The sequence below is a fragment of the Haliotis cracherodii genome, unplaced genomic scaffold (genome assembly GCF_022045235.1).
Source record: "Haliotis cracherodii isolate W230 unplaced genomic scaffold, xgHalCrac1.p SCAF_14, whole genome shotgun sequence".
Lineage (NCBI taxonomy): Eukaryota > Metazoa > Mollusca > Gastropoda > Lepetellida > Haliotidae > Haliotis > Haliotis cracherodii.
The window spans coordinates 32,132,746-32,151,330 of record NW_027266269.1 but is presented as its reverse complement, the minus strand read 5'-3'; the positions used below and the strand labels follow the sequence as shown (position 1 = coordinate 32,151,330).

General features: G+C 39.2%; 1 protein-coding gene across 1 annotated transcript in view; it reads right to left on the bottom strand.

The window, feature by feature from the left end:
• LOC139460729 (alpha-1,3-mannosyl-glycoprotein 2-beta-N-acetylglucosaminyltransferase-like) overlaps positions 1–16,330 on the bottom strand; it is a 60,897-nt gene extending 44,567 nt beyond the window's left edge. Inside the window, exon 1 of the mRNA XM_071242207.1 lies at positions 16,184–16,330. The gene's annotated coding sequence lies outside the window, so the exon portion shown is untranslated. The remainder of the gene's footprint in view (positions 1–16,183) is intronic.
• Positions 16,331–18,585: the final 2,255 nt, after the last annotated feature.

Sequence of the window (18,585 nt, the reverse complement as noted above, 5' to 3'; positions counted from 1 at the left end):
GGTATGGTGCTGACAAACCTAGAGACAGAATCAGGGTGAACCAGGATTGAACCCACAGTCATAGGTTTCTGGCGTGCCCAAGGGACGCAATTCTGCACAGCAAATCGCGGCGCCTTAGACGTGCCCCCCTCACCGTTATTAACATACGGTATTTGAATTTGAAAGTTTGCCCCAGCTGCCTGCATGGTAATGAGCTAGCCATCTGACTGTTTTCTGTCCTGGATCAATGCTAATTTCAATTCTGACAGTTAAGGTTGATTGTTTTTAGTTTCCCATGCCCAATGTTAGAGTCAATATTGATTACAAGCATCATGGGTTGAGGTCCTCATATCTCAGCCTGAGTTCAACCAACACATGTTTAAGGCTTCGTAGGAACTTTATTTACATGTCGCTAAGGTGAATTGCATCAGATTGATTGACAAGCTGTTGATTTCTTAGGACAAAATCTCCAGTTAGGCCAATAAAAAGTATAAGGCTGCAACAGACAGACCTGTTAATTGCAACACTTTTGACAACAGTGCCACAAATGCACCTTATTATACAGAATACCCAGCCAATTGCAGCCAGTGTTTGAAATAATTCTAAAACCCAACAAGAGTGAGTGAGTATGGTTTTACGCCCCTTTTAGAAATATTCCAGCAATATCACGGCGGGGGACAACAGAAATGGGTTTCACACATTGTACCCATGTTGGGAATCGAACCCGGGTCTTCGGCGTGATGAGCGAACGCTTTAATCACTGGGCTACCGGACCGCCCCAAACCCAACAAGAATGTCGGATGGGTGACTCATAAATGTTGCCTTCCCCTGTTCAAAGTTACCTGTCCGCATTCAGACATTATAAATATTGAAAAAATAAGAGACAAATAGCATATTGATTCGGTAGAAATAATGCAAAACAATCACTTTAGAATCTACGAGGAGTTAGTATAAAACAGAATACGTAAGTAGTTTTAAAAATATCTTTTCTGTAACTTTCTGACAACAAAAATCAAAAAGTATATGCAACTTTCAAACCTATTCACAAAATATGAACGTTTGTCCCGTTATAGTGTTCATACTATTTTACTCTTCCTTTTCATCATGACACGGGCACCATGATTCTGAATCCCGACGGCATGTCCTGACAGGTGTACAGTACTTCACATGACCACAAGGTAGGACACGTGCACTGTCAAGTCTGTTCGAAAATAGGTGTTGTACATAGTCCTAGATCTTTTACTAGTGATCAAGGGACCAGTATATTTTAACCAGGACCGGAATTTCCATTTGCTTCCGGCCCGTGTGACCACCAAATAGAAATGTCACCGGACACTGCCACATGCCCCTGACTGCGAGAGAATCCTTGACACTGCTTGATCAACCATCAGATGTCAAAGTATCAAACCACCGCTCCTCCATCCTATTGACATATCGGCTGTGATGAACCCAATCATTCTGCTTTAAGGCAAAGAATAACATCTTCCCATTATACCACTGTTAAATACAGTACCTAATCGTACCTACCTCCATCCTCACAGATGTACTATCCTGTCGTGTACTATGCTGTCGTGTATTATCCAGTCGGGTACTATCTTTGTGTGCACTATCCTGTCGTGCACTATCCTGCCGTGTACTATCCTGTCGTGTACTATTCTGTTCGTGTACTATCCTGTTCATGTACTATCCTGTTTGTGTACTATCCTTGCGTGTACTATCCTGTTTGTGTACTATCCTTGTGTGTACTATCCTGTTTGTGTACTATCCTGTTCATGTAATATCCTGTTTGTGTACTATCCTTGCGTGTACTATCCTGTTTGTGTACTATCCTTGTGTGTACTATCCTGTTTGTGTACTATCCTTGTGTGTACTATCCTGTTCATGTACTATCCTGTTTGTGTACTATCCTTGTGTGTACTATCCTGTTTGTGTACTATCCTGTTCATGTACTATCCTGTTTGTGTACTATCCTTGCGTGTACTATCCTGTTTGTGTACTATCCTTGTGTGTACTATCCTGTTTGTGTACTATCCTTGCGTGTACTATCCTGTTCGTGTACTCTCCTTGCATGTTCTATCCTGTTTGTGTACTATCCTTGCGTGTACTATCCTGTTTGTGTACTATCCTTGCGTGTACTATCCTGTTTGTGTACTATCCTTGCATGTACTATCCTGTTTCGTGTACTATCCTTGCGTGTATTATCTTGTTCGTGTACTCTCCTGTTCATGTACTATCCTTGCGTGTACTATCCTGTTTGCTATCCTTAATCTGTACACGTGTATACTATCATAGGACGGATACAGGAGGAACCGCTTCCTTACACCAAGTCCCTGGTAACAGAACTCACTCACAGCAGAAAACAAAGATTCACACACGACTCCCAAAAGGAGGAACTGCTTCCTTACACAGAGTCCTTGGTAACAGAACTCACTCACAGCAGAAAACAAAGATTCACACACGCCTCCCAACAGAAGGAACTGCTTCCTTACACAGAGTCCTTGGTAACAGAATTCACTCACAGCAGAAAACAATGATTCATACACGCCTCCCAACAGGAGGAACTGCTTCCTTACACCGAGTCACTGGTAACAGAACTCACTCACAGCGGAAAACAAAGATTCATACACGCCTCCCAACAGGAGGAACTGCTTCCTTACACAGTCCTTGGTAACAGACCTCACTAACAGCAGAAAACAAAGATTCATACACACCTTCCAACAGGAGGAACCGCTTCCTTACACAGTCCCTGGTAACACACCTCACTCACAGCAGAAAATAAAGATCCATACACGCCTCCTAACAGGAGGAACCTCTTCCTTACACAGAGTCCTTGGTAACAGAACTCACTCACAGCAGAAAACAAAAATTCATACACGCCTCCTAACAGGAGGAACCGCTTCCTTACACCGAGTCCTTGGTAACACACCTCACTCACAGCAGAAAACAAAGATTCATACACGCATCCTAACAGATCAATACCTAAACACGGGCCATCTCAAACAGAAAGAAATATTTGAACATTTTCAATCATGTGGTGTTTTTTCTGTAATGTTCAGTGTCAGTGTGTCACTTGAGAAATACTGATGCAATAAACAGCACAAACAGATCAATAAGCCACAACGAGGGCGACTGAAAGTTCATAAGAGTGGTGTATGGTTGGGCTCCACTTGATCAGCGGATGAGATTTATACCGTTTCAGTTTGTTTTTTGTTACAGGCGAAAAAAGGACGGCAACAAAATTCTATGATAAATCGATAGAGCAGACGGGAGCATCTCATAAATGGAAAAATGAAAACTATAGAATCTGTCATATTGAATTAGACAGATCATCCTTGAATTAAAACAATGAAAAGTGTTTGAGGTGAGGAGAAATGAGGTTTAATCTTGTGTGTGGCTGACTACCCTTGTCCGGACTAATGCTGGTTTTGTTTGCTAGCCCACGGATACACCATGCCGCAGATTAACAGGAATACCCCACTCAGACATAGTATACTGACTCCGAGCTGAGCCAACCATTCGTGACCAACTCGTGTTATTCCGGGACAAGCCGAATAGCGTTTCGTGCCCCTCTCATGGCCATTTTTGCGACTGGTTTCTGTCTTAGTGCAAACGGGCATACCTAAAATAATTGTCAAACAGTCAACTCATCGCGTAATTGTTCACATATGATATATTTCCCCATATATTATATATATTTCAGATGCAATTTAAAGCACATCTGGACATGCAGAATTATACCGTATGATTGAACACATTTAACTATGCCTTGGGTATATTTTTAGATGCAAGACATATGTTAAATCAAAAATTATTTCGAAGGAATTCTTTGACGAAGAACTTGAAATCATACACGCATTCTGATTGGTTTGTCATATTTTGTAACTTATTGTAACCTATTGTTTTCAGCTTCTGTCCGACTTGTAACTGATGCAATTGAGCCAAGGGTCGATTATCGAGTCTGGGCAAGACAATCCAGTGATTGTTGTTATGAGCAAAGACCTATGCCGTCAAGGTACGATCACATGCATCAACCAAGTCAAAGTCTGGCCATCCTATCCATTTGGTCGCTGGGGACCTATTCTAACCCCGAATCTCCAAAGGGTCCAAACCGTATTCATGGAGCATGATGGCAAATAGCACAATGACTCATTATATCTGTAGATGCACAAGCCTCCATTCTTAACTGCTTGTTGATTGCTTGTTTGTTGTTTAACGCAGCACTCTGCAATATTCCAGCTATAAGACGTCTGTAAATAATCGAGTCTGGACCAAACAATCCAGTGATTGACGTCATAAGAATGCTTGTTTTACAACAAGCATAGTTGCCTTTTACGGCAAGCATGGGTTGCTGGAGACCTATTCTACCCCTGATCTTCACAGGTCCCATTCTAAACTGAACTGAAAAGCCATCAGCTGTCTTCGAATTTGGCAGTAATAATTTGTGCTTATTGCGGGCGGTAGTTAGGACGTCTTTGGAACATATGGCTGAGGTAGGCCAATCTAATCTCCCACACCTGTAGTGTTGCAGTTTGCAATCTTGCTGATAAGGGATCACTGGCAGTGCACATGATTAAATGTGCTGAGCAAACTAATTGTGTGGAAGATCCGCTTAAAGTGCAACTATTATCATAGTAATAGGCTCGGGACTGCTTTTCACTGACGAATCAAATAATTGCCATTCTGGGCCACTCATTACGATTACGCTGCTACACGGTGAAATCAAGAAAAAACCTTCTCCAACAAAAGAATTCTGAAGCATGTATTTGTCTGAGAGAAATATACTGAAACACGATACGAGCAACTAATTGTATGGAAGACCCGCTCTACAAGTGCAACTTTCTATAATTATTATGTACAGATTAAAATAAAAAATGAAGCAAAGAGGGTTTGGGTGATACTGGCAGTCAGGCTGGTTAGGCTCATCATCAGCTCAGTGCCCTTGCCCCCTCTACACGCAGCCCAGACAGCTAATGGGACTTCTCCCAGGAAGCGCTGCCTTGTCAAACCAGGCTAGAGCTTTTCGGAGAATGTGAAGACTTCCCAACACTGCAGCCCTCTGCATTACCCAGAGTGTCAGAAGGGATGTGTTCTGGGAAGCAAACCTGGGTACTCTCCCAATGTCAGTCAACAGATTGGGAGGTACCAAACCTAAGGCACCGAGAACAATGGGGAGTCAGACAACTTGGTACTTGGGATGCAAGCGTGACATTTCGAAAGCGAGGTCCGCATATATGCCATTTTCTTCCTGAATCTTGTCAATCACATTAGCATGATTAGTGTCAAAGGGGACAAAAAATTCAACAATATAAATGAATTTATTGGATTCGTCAATAAGGACTAGATCAGGTTTGTTGGCCTGGATAGGTCTGAGGCTGTATACATGGGCATATTCCAAAGAATTTTGTAGTTATCATTTTCCATGACGCCCTCTACATATTCAGGGTCATACCATGGATGGAACTCTGTGTCAAATACCCCAAGCGAAGACAGTAATAAAATGATCGAGCTACAACTTCATGTCGCTTAAGATTATATCATCAATCAGAGTTGTCAAGACGGTTACAGTGTTTTTCCATGCATAACATGAGGGTCAGTCGACATGAGCAGACAAAAGCCAGGACCCAATCTCATTAAAACCAGATCTTAGTTCTCGTTATCGCTAAACAAAGATCTGAGGACATCCCATTAAGGGTCACATCAGAACAACCTTTCATCCAACCAGATCATGAAAGTGACAATCAGAATGTGTTTTCTAATCATGCAACCACGAAATATTTAACACGGGGTATTCCGAACGACAGTTACAGGTTTTATGATTATATCCATACAATCTAGGCCATCTATAAGCCATTCTAGAATGTTCTTCTTATCAGTTTTAATTTTTTTAATTGAGAATACGTCAAGATATGTTTCGAAGCGTAGCCGCCAGTTTGAAACTAGTGTCGTAAAGCTTGAGAAAGCTGCCTTCTGATTGGCTAATGTCTATTCATTGTCAGTCTTTTCATTGGTCGGTCAAAATTCGCGAAAGGTCGTTCTGACGTGACCCGTAATGGGATGTCCTAAGATCTTTGTTTAGCGGTAGCGAGAACTAAGATCTGATTTTAATGAGATTGCTTTTTTTAGCGGTAGCGTGAACTAAGATCTGATGTTAATGAGATTGCTTTGTTTAGCGGTAGCGAGAACTAAGATCTGATGTCAATGAGATTGCTTTGTTTAGCGGTAGCGAGAACTAAGATCTGATGTCAATGAGATTGCTTTGTTTAGCGGTAGCGAGAACTAAGATCTGATGTCAATGAGATTGCTTTGATTAGCGGTAGCGAGAACTAAGATCTGATGTCAATGAGATTGCTTTGTTTAGCGGCAGCGAGAACTAAGATCTGATGTCAATAAGATTGGCCAGGACCTGACTTGCATTGTCACCAACATCTACCTACCATGAATATGTTGAATAAAACTCAGATATTTATTGTATATTTTTTGCATTATGTGAATAATATATAGTAACACTTGGTGACATACAATGAAAAAGAATAACCTAATGAAACGGTTATTATGCTTATTGATGTAAGAATGATGACAGCTGTTATATTCCTTGATTGTGTTCATTGTCTGGTTTGACAGCTGTACCCAGCAAATTGTGGACCAGGTTCCGTTGTTCAAGAGCTAAGCGCTAAGCGCTAAGGTGATTGTAACTCCCATACCTTAACATAGACTTACGACAATCGTAGCGCTAAGGTTGTTTTGTACAACGGCACCCTGGCAATATATAGAGAATCTCACCTGAGTGTCTTTTGATATCAAATATATCGACATGAGTTGATAAAAGTGAGAAAGCTCCCAGGCTTGCTGAGGATTTTTTCCGATTTTATCAACAAGTGTTAATATATTTGATATCAAAAGACACGAGGGTGAGATTTTATTTATCATCCAACATCATTCTTCCAACTTTTTCAGTTTGTAGACAGTAATAAGCAGTGTCTTCAGTGTAAAAAGTACTGCTAACAGCTTCAGTAGCAGAGCCATTAGTGATGTCATTTGATTGTGACGTCATGGTAACCAATGAAGTCACAATGGTCTGCAAAGCATTGTGATGCAATTTCATTGCAGCTATATCTACAGTGTAGATATCGCTTGATTTCACCCAAGTGATATCTCCTGATTGAGCCAGTTTTGATGATAAAGTGCCTTACATTAAGTCATAAATAATATTTATCTTATTCATAAAGATATATCTACAAAATACAAAAATACAATCTAAATGGAGCCCAGAACAATCATTAATTCCAGGCTGATAGTCTGTCATACAGACCCTGAAACAAAAATATCCAAGTTAGCCCATGCAAGTCTAGATTACTCTAAAAATAAAGACAGTCTCTGGGCTCCTTTGTATTATATTTTTAAGACAATTCAACAACTGGTTTTTTTTCTGTAAGATATGTTCATTTCAGAGACTAGATGTCAGTCTATCAGGCTGAGGCAATCTAGACTTGCCAAATCATTCTACACTTGGGTTGGACATCTTTTCTAATTTATTCTCTCAGGTTTGGGAGACCGGCCACTATCAGACAGCAAACCCTCTACACAGAATTGCTTTACATTGAAATTGTGGACTTATTTTTTCACAGGTGGGACATTACTTTTTAATTTCATGTTTCTTTTAGGGTTGGCAGAATCCCTTTCATTCAAAGAGTAGAGTAGAATTTGAAATTAAAACATGAAACATGCTCAAAATTACTCAACATGCTCAAAGTAATCCTTAATACATCGATACAACACAAAATAAAACTCTCCAAAGAGCAAATTGCACTATTTGCTTTTGAGACGATCCCTATTCATGTCTGAATGTAACTGTATCATAATATGGAAAGCAGAAGGGCACCATTGAACACATCTATTCCATTACATCACAGGGGCTATATCCCCATCATTATTACAACAAAACCTGCAAGGATGTGTCTCAAGTGGCGCTGGCAATCAGGCTGTAATACCATCAACCCTGGGAGAAAGTAGTCCATGGCTTTCATATGTAAATGCATTGCCAACTATTTGAGAAAGGGATCCTTGCTTTATTGATGCTTACAAAGGCAGGGTTGAGCAAACTATACGAGGCGATATCGACGGCTCGGGACTGCTTTTCACTGACCAATCAAATAATGGCCATTCTGGGCCATTCATTACCATTATGATGCTACATGGTAAAATCAAGAAAAAACGTTCTCGAGCAAGCGAATTTAGAAACATGTACTTGTCTGAGAGGAATACACTGGAAGTCTGAAACACGATGCTATCACGAACAATATGGAATTTTTAATGTCTTTGTTCAACAATAGCCACAAAATCAATAAAAATGGTACAGTGAAATATTGTAGGTGCATATAGGTCAATGGAACTGTCTGGAGATTGAGACAAGATGATGAGGGTATTTCACAAAACAAATGTTTTGGGAATGTTTTGTGGATGTTTTGTGGATGTTTTGTGAATGTTTTGTGGATGTTTTGTGAATGTTTTGAGTTCAAGATTACTTCAACTATATATAACTATAACTATATATATAGCAGTGTGTGTGTGTGTGTGTGTGTGTGTGTGTGTGTGTGTGTGTGTGTGTGTGTGTGTGTGTGTGTGTGTGTGTGTGACACACGATTTCACCTAACTCAATAAAAACAATATCAAATAAAATTTTGAATAAAATTATTAAAATATATTACAAACACATGTCCAGATATACAATGAACACGTTTTAATAACAAGATAGTATAATGATGGTATTGAATTGTGTACTTCAGTTCGGTTTTGCTGACTGGTATTTCCGGTGTTATGTGCTTGCGTTGATCAGCTGATAATGTTTTTTGAGATGGGGAAAAAAAACATTTGTCAGTGTAAAAACCTGAGCTTATTAAAAATGTAAGTACGTTTTTGGGAGCCATGCGTTACCGCGCTCTAACCAAGTTACTGAAAGGCACAATAGCGAAGAAACGCTGTACTTGAGATTTGCGTTCCATATCGTGGCGTATCGATAAAGCCTTGTTTTAGACCCTCAATGCTTAATGCCGCAGTTAAACATGGATACCCCATTCAGACACAGTATTCTTACTCCGAGTCGACCAGCCCTTGTTTTAGCCCCTTGATGCCGAGCACCAGAGAGGAAAGCAACAAATATGATCCTTTTATGTATTTTATTAAGTCATGCCCCGGGATTGTACCACCAACCTTGTACACTCCGAGCAGACCACAGAGGTGACTGATGCATATATATGTGATGAATCAAACATGTTGGTCATATCACAGAGTGTCAACATGATGCAGATTATAGCGACATCACCACTTTGGTCAAACCCACGAGCATGGACCTGGTATGACAAGCATAGAATCATTATTAGGGTGAATGCCTAGGGACGCAACTTTGTATTGAGTGCCTCAGAAAACAGGCCACCCATGATCCCCCACCCCCTTCGACACTGCATGACACAGGGTTAATCAACACAATCAACTGTTATCACACAGGGTTGATCAACACAATCAACTGTTATCACACAGGGTTAATCAACACAATCAACTGTTATCATACAGGGTTCATCAACACAATCAACTGTCATCACACAGGGTTAATCAACACAATCAACTGTCATCAAACAGGGTTAATCAACACAATCATCTGTTATCACACAGGGTTAATCAACACAATTAACTGTTATCACACAGGGTTAATCAACACAATCAACTGTTATCACACAGGGTTAATCAAGACAATCAACTGTTATCACACAGGGTTAATCAACACAATCAACTGTTATCACACAGGGTTCATCAACACAATCAACTGTTATCACACAGGGTTCATCAACACAATCAACTGTTATCACACAGGGTTCATCAACACAATCAACTGTTATCACACAGGGTTAATCAACACAATCAACTGTTATCACACAGGGTTAATCAACACAATCAACTGTCATCACACAGGGTTAATCAAGACAATCAACTGTTATCACACAGGGTTAATCAACACAATTAACTGTTATCACACAGGGTTAATCAACACAATCAACTGTTATCACACAGGGTTAATCAACACAATCAACTGTCATCACACAGGGTTAATCAACACAATCAACTGTCATCACACAGGGTTAATCAACACAATCAACTGTTATCACACAGGGTTAATCAACAAAATCAACTGTCATCACACAGGGTTCATCAACACAATCAACTGTCATCACACAGGGTTAATCAACACAATCAACTGTTATCACACAGGGTTAATCAACACAATCAACTGTTATCACACAGGGTTAATCAACACAATCAACTGTTATCACACAGGGTTAATCAAGACAATCAACTGTCATCAAACAGGGTTAATCAACACAATCAACTGTTATCACACAGGGTTAATCAACACAATCAACTGTTATCACACAGGGTTAATCAACACAATCAACTGTTATCACACAGGGTTAATCAACACAATCAACTGTTATCACACAGGGTTAATCAACACAATCAACTGTCATCTAATAAGAACAAGCAACTGTAATCAGACAGAATATGCAACAACAATGACTGCAATCAGGCAATCACACAAGTTTACACAACTCAGGATTAATCACCCCTCTTCACTGCCTACCTGGACACACAGACCATATCTGGAGAGCATTGCTTCATTATCATATCGTATCGCAACATTACGCCAAACACTCAACATGAAATCCCTACAACTTTGTCTCTAGGCATGCTAGGAACTACCAACTTGTAAACGCCTAGCAGAGCCTAATCGGTGTAATATCCACAAGTACTCAGTGATCTCATTTGTAATCGGGAACCAGGGAGGTAAGTGCATGTGTACTCATTCAATCAGCATCTCCATCACCAACGGATACAGAGCTCAAACAGCAGAAAGGGCAAATGCCATCTAAGTCCCATGAAACATATCCACATATCTGACCCGCCCTTTTTGGAGTGAGTGAGTGAATTTGGTTTTACGCCGCTTTTAGCAATATTCCAGCAGTATCCAGCAGGGGACACCAGAAATGGGCTTCTTACATTGTACCCATGTCGGGAATCGAACCCGGGTCTTCGGCGTGACGAGCCTTAACCACTAGGCTACCCGACTGTTCCCCACTCTTTTTAGAGACTAATTTGGTAGCCAATGCCACCAAATTCTATATAGGCGCCCATAATATATTACAAAGTCACATAGCAACTGTCTCCTGTCAAAATGACTACAATTAGTACCGTACATTCAAACAGCAGCAACACTGTTACCATGATTACAACATTGTACAAGCGCTTGAAAATAATTCTAGTGTGTAATGTCAAGGACCAGTGAGTGAGTGAGTTGGGTTTAACGTCACTTTTAACAGTATTCCAGTTATATTACGGCGTGTCAGCTTAATGTGGGAGGAAAGCCAGAAGTGATGCAGGTCTCCGACGTTTCAAGGACTAGTGATATCACAAATGAGCAGTTCCGATCCACAAGCCCCACATTCGTTACTATTTCCCGGATTTATTTTATTTTTTATTGATGAATCTTAAGCCTTCCAAAATAGTTGACGTTGTTTACAATATGAAACCTGTGATAAATATTCTCTTGAAACTAGATTGGAGAAAACAGATGGAAATTGATAGTGATGGGACGATACACTGATGCACATTGATTTTATATTTCTTTTTGAAGTGAAGTTGACTTATGTATTATTGCTTACCGAAAATAGCCGTGGAAAAGGTAACATCATGAACATTGAAATGCCTGCCACGAGCCACACAGGTGCAAAACTATGAAATTCACGAAAACCAAGCTTAACAGTTTGCAGATTTATCAAAATTTGGTAGCAGAATTTACAAAAATTGATCATATAATTTTTATTTTTTTGGTCGCGAAATACAGCAGGAAATGATGCCATCTGACTCGGTTTTCAAAAGTATTGTCAAAGACATTAAAATATTTAATATCAGGAAGGACAGAGGATTTACTTGGAATCCATAACAAGAACAATTATTTAATGTAAACGGATATTTATTTTGTTTAGAAGTGAAGTTACTGCTTACTGCAAATGCATGCCTGTATGTTTACACTAGTGATCTCCAGATTAACTTCAATAAGCTATTCTAGCCGTGGAAAAGGTAACATAGAAATACCTGCCACACGTCACACATGTGCAAAAATATGAAATTCACGAAAACTAAACTAAAACGTTTTCAGAATTATGTGTAGAATGATAAAAATTTAGTTGCAGAATTTACAAAAAATGAATTTTCATTAAAAAAAATTGACAGCGGAATACCACTGAATACAGCAGGAACTGACTTGTTTGGTTGTTTGTTGTTTAACGCCGCTCTCAGCAATATTCCAGCTATATTACGGCGGTCTGGAAATAATCGAATCTGGACCAGACAATCCAGTGATTGATATCATGAGCATCGAGCCACGCAATTGGGAAGGATGAAATGCATCAACCAAGTCAGCGAGCCTGACCACCCGATCTCGTAAGTCGCCTTTTACGACAAGCATAGTCACCTTTTACGACAAGCATAGTCACAAATACATTTTTATCCCTGTCATCACTATTGGGCATGTTGAGGTCAGAAAACATTTCAAATTAATTTCTACCCCTGAGCTACAGTGCTAAAGGTCAGGATGTTCTCTATGTCTCAATCATGTTAGGGGGGCACGGGTGGCCCAGTCGTCTGAGGCGTCGTGATTCGCTGTGCAGAGTTGCATCCCTTGGGCACGCCAGAAATCTATGATCATGGGCTCGAATCCCAGTTCGCCCCAATTATGTTTCTAGGTTTGTCAGCACCATATCACTGCTCGTGGGTTTCACTGAAATGGTAAATATCTGAGACCTGCATCACTTCTGGCTTTCCTCCCACATTAAGCTGACACGCCGTGACATAACTGGAATACTGTTAAAACTGGCATTAAACCCAACACACTTACTCACTTAATCATGCTCAATCATGTTAATTGATAAATTATAGTTATCCGTCCCAGGCAAAGTGAATCAATATACATCAGATAAGATCATCTATGTTATCATTTTTTTTGCATTGAACTTACCGTATTCAACGTAATAAGCGCCCAGGGCGCTCTCAAAATTAGAGATAGGGGGCGCTTATTAGAATAATATTTTGATTTGAAAGATCGTAAATTTTGTGGTTTATGCTAACAGCCTGAAATGTTTACATATGACAGATATATTTTTCAAGAATTTAATTGCCCATAAATAAGGGTGATATAACACACGAGTGCGTATTATACACGAATAAATAAGTCTTGTGTACACTGATCAATCGGAAGGGGTGCTGATTGGGATTGTTCACTTGCCAATACATTAGCAAATATCGCCGTGGGCGCTAATTAGAGCGGGGCGCTTATTACGTCGAATACGGTATTAGTATTTTGCTGAAATTGATGCATCACATCTTATCCAGGGGGGGGAGAGGCACAGCTGTTATCATGGTTATGTAGACCTGCATCACTGTGTTTAATAATCAGTTTGAGATTGCATTTACATTACACAGAACACACAATTAAGCCAGATAGCCAAGAACATTGATTAACCAACAGAGATAACCATATTACATTGTTGTTACCATGGTTACGGGAACATTATTTATTCATATATGCATCATAAATTTCATGTCACCTGTCTGTATCCAATTCATGATAAGTTGATATACATGAAATCTACCATATGCCAAGTTACTGAGAATTATACCGATTTTTTAAAAACATCCTCTTTAAAAAAAACAATGCAAAGAGGGGTGATCATTGTGATAGCAAAACGAAAAGTAAATTCAGAAAACTAAAACGAACATAAATTGCTTTGTTTGTTGTTTAACGCAGCACACAGAAATATTCTACCTACTCTAGGGTTTCTATTTTAATTGGGTTATTACATTTTTCATTGGGTAACCAATACTTTTTCACTCATCTATGCATCACTTTTTTAGGTATATTCCCAAAAGAGTGAACATTTTAAGATTTAAAAAAAATGAAATAATGTTTTAGATGTACATAACCAAGATAACTGTTCTAAATATATAGGCTTGACTCGGAAAGTAAATTAGCTCGTAATTGTGTTTCAGAAATAAGCTCCTTTGTATGCATGCTGAAAAAGCTTCATTGGGCGTTTACACATGCTGTTTTTATAATCTGAGTTTTTCATTTTATGCATGCGTTTCTGTACGCAATTTAATTGAAAGTAGTTGTTTTATTATTTGGGGGGGTGGGGGGATATTTTTAAATTTATGGAAATATGCTGCTTATCTGTAGCTCTGAGTCACCAAGCCTCACTATGAGATACACTGACCAGCATGGATTTCTGGAACTATTCTAACAGGAATGAAATCCTCACAAAATTGCAATTTAAACCTGAAATACACCATGGCCATTAAACGTCAGACAAATAGCCATTTAATCCCCGACAAGTAGACCTTTAGTGTTATTCTTGTTTAAGGACAATTAAACAGTTTTTGATTTCTTACCTCAGGACGTAAAACCATGTGACCAAGTTAACATGGATAAAAACTGGTGGGTTGTGACAGATGAGAAACCTTCACTTTTCTGCCTTAAAAAAAACCCAACTCTTGTCTTCGTTGAAGCAGACCTCGATAAAGAATAATTCTGATCTAAACATGCTAAATGGTATTTTATTCTGGGCATTGGCAAGACACCGCCAGGAATCAATATAACTTGGCACATGAAAGAGGCATGATATCGGCTCACTATGATAGGCTATTTATTTCAAACTCAACTGGTAGAAAGGCATCAGTATCATTGACAACCATAGCAATAGAGTACAGTAATTCAAATCATATCATTTACAAGGCTTGCTGTAAATATGATAATTTGGTCTAGTTAATATGCAATGGAAAATATTAACAATTCAATAACTATTTCAAATTTGCATTGGTTTTCAAAGTATGAGATTATCAAATAATAATTATCATGTTTATAACTTACTGGCATTTTCTCTCATTTCCTCATTACTTATTACACACAAACACACACACATCACACATAGTGACATCTCGGGACAAGACACACCCACCCACGGTCACATATCCTGGTGTACAAACTTTAATCTCAAAATTTTCAGCCTAATATTTAATTTTTTAATTAAACCTAATGCCACTCGTCCTTATTGTATCTAGTCTTGCTTAACTGAGACAAAGATGCCACATTTTCTGTCAATTCTTTTCAGTTCCAATTTGTAACAAAATTGAAGTATTGAGAACTGGTTAAGAATTAGAGCCCCCAAATGCAACCAGTCAATCAGGACAAGCATCATTTGATTTTTACTCGCGCAGTTTAGTAATCTCGGGCTAGCGGACTGCATGAATTTCGAAGGCTGCCGTTTACTATTTCCAAGTCAACTAATCAATAAGAACATCCAGCAAGAAGTTATCACACGGAATGACATGTTTTACTGTTCACAATTGGCCCACAACTGTTTGAATGATGAAGTGAGCCTTGAGGGGTACACGATAATATGAGTTCTACACAGTTAAAAGCAATCACCCAAAACCTGTGTAGGGGTTTGCAACTGTAACTCATGGGTCATGGGCGGATACAGAGGGGGTGCAAACCCCCCCCCCCCACCCCCCCCCCCACACCCATCATCTCACACACCCCCCACCCCACCCCCGCTTTTTATTTCGAAAAAAATCTTTATTTCTGTATAAATTACCACCAAAGACAATAAATAGATCTTAATTGTGCACCCACCCCCCCCCACCCCCCACACCTTTTCAAAAAAGTTGTATCCGCACATGTGGGTGTTGTATCCATAGTGCCAAAATGACCACCTCTTAATAGATAACCGTTTATCTCTAACACTTGAACCATATGGACTATATACATGATAAAACAAGTGCATTTTCATAATTCTGTGAATTCTGAGGCCTTAGATTTCTGCACTACTGGTGCAGCAATAGACTACTTCTAGGCCTACCTCAAGGGAATAAACATAGCTATCGATGTCTTCCGTTGTCCAAACGTCACTAAAATTATTTCAACAAAAACATGACCGCAGAGCGTGTTGGATATACATACAACGTATCACTGTGCAGTGTTGTCAGTGTACACAGGCACTCATAATGACACTCACTGAAGTCTAGGTCATGGGTCACGGAGGCTCGCTGGAACATGAAATCCGGCGAATGTTTTCACTAAAAGTAGGTAAAACTGACTTACCTGTACTGTAAAAGTCAATAATGTGCAGTCGAGGGTTGCAATGTCGACAAAACGGCTGAGGCTGGATGTTCAATATACCCAGGAAATCGAGCAAACAGTAAAATATTGTCTGGTTTATCTGTTACACCGACTCTCATCCGCCATGATGAAAATGTGGCATTTGATGAGGGCACTTCCGGTAGGGAGCAGTTATTGCAAGAAAACGTCTCACCCCAGTTACATCAACGACAAGACATGGATATTTGGGCATGTCACACTTTGGGAATTTTTATGTTATGGCATTTGTAACATACTTTAGCTCATAAAACAATATCTACCGTTTATTAACACGTTAATTATGCTTTTCTGTAGTTGACATTTATTAACAATTATTCTCCCTCGTTTGCACGAAAAAAGGGGTGTGACAGGGTAGGGGGCGTGTCGACTAAAATAAGTTTGTCGGTCAATAAACTGGATGAAAGACACTTGACGTGTACACGTAAACGGGTGCTGGAATACATATATTTCTTATATTTATGAATTTTCATAATGATCTTTCACAATACTATTGAGAAGATTATTATGTATGAAACGTATTTTAAAACGTGTACTAGTAATATGTTCCTGTACATAGTGTATTAATTTAACATTCACTAAGAAAATGAATGATAATTTATTGATAGCTTGTTGTATAGACGATATTTCACACACAGTTTAGGTATGTGTATCACATTTTCTTAAACAGGTCTAGCTTGTGTTGCTTTTTTGTTTCTGCGTTGTTGTTTTGGGGTTTGTTTGTTTGTTTGGTGTTGTTGTTTTGTTTGTTTGGTGTTGTTTTGTGTGTGTGTGGGGGGGGGGGGGGGGGTTATTTTTTTTATTTTTTTGTGCTTTTTTTTGGATGGGGTGGGGGTAATTTGTCATTTCTATTAACATTTCTAATAATTGCATGTACATAAATAACTGATTGGTAATGTACACACACATTTCCGATGTACAGTCACACTTTGGCATTTGTGCTGCTGTCTAAATGCAAATCTCTTCCGGGAACGTTGTAATTGAACAGACCGTCGTTTATATGCATACTGGGCGTACGGTTGTCTAGTTGAACGTTTCAGATCCAGTTTCTTCAAGTTTCTTACCAGTTTAGTCCAGCCTTCATTTACATGCACATCAGTTTGCATACCTACTTACTTCCTGTATGTAAAGGTCTCTTATAGTGCTGGCTATCGATATCGATAATCGTTAACTAAATCACGACCAATTATCGATAAATATCGGAGAAGTAACTTTGAGCAAATATGAAAAAGCTCAGAGACAAAACAACATAGTTCATGTCGGTGAGTTGTGACACATTTATGCATGGATAACTTTGTGGACATTTAAGACATAACAAAATCAGTTGCTTGCCGTCTTCGGCAATGATAAAAAAACCAAATCTGCTTCGGTAAATTATATCTTTATTTCATCAAAATAATCTGTGTAAGATATTATCAATGACACAGTTTCCATGTCAATAATCCTCAATATTTCTTCCCATCGACAATAATTCCGATCATCGATCTTTTTGTTTAACTGTAAATGCGTGGGAAGAAGTCTAATTAAAACAATTTCAAACAGTTTCTATTTTATTAAATATAATTCAAAATAAGAAGAGCATTCGTTGAAGTAATGGCGCGACATAGTTCCTCTGTTGGTGCAACACGATTCTATTGACAACCCGATTCTATTGACAACCCGATTCTACTGACTACACAATAGTATTGATGAAACGATGATACTCATAACATAATGGTATTGACAATACGATGATACTGATAACACAATGGTATTGACAGCACGGCGATATGCATTAACACCGCACTTGATAACGGTGTCAGAATCTACATAGAGACGTCGCTATATCCTCTGTTTGTTGTTGCATTAAAGCCGCACTCAGCAATATTCCAGCTGTATGACAGCAGTCTGTAAATAATCGAGTTTGGACCAGACTGTCCAGTCATTGACATCATGAGCATCGTTCCACGCAATTGGGATACGATGACATGTATCAACCAAGTCAACGATCCTGACCACCCGATCCCGTGCGGGCCACGGCCCGCTAATGCTGTGTTCGAATCCTTGAAAATTAGAGCACAAGGTCTGTGACGAATGGCTCACCACGTTTGGAGGAAAGCTACGGTGGCCCATAAGGGACATGGAGTCTGTTTTTCAATATTTTGATATTTCACTTACTGTCACAACCTTTTGCAAATTAACACGATTTGTCATACAAATATGTGATAAATCATGTTTAAAGAAGATACTGAATCGCTGAAAAGTGACATTTTCGTTTTTGTTTTTGACATTTTCATTTTAGTTTTTGACCTTTTCGTTTTTGTTTTTGCTTCACATTTCAGCGACTCAATAGCTACTTGAAAGTACAC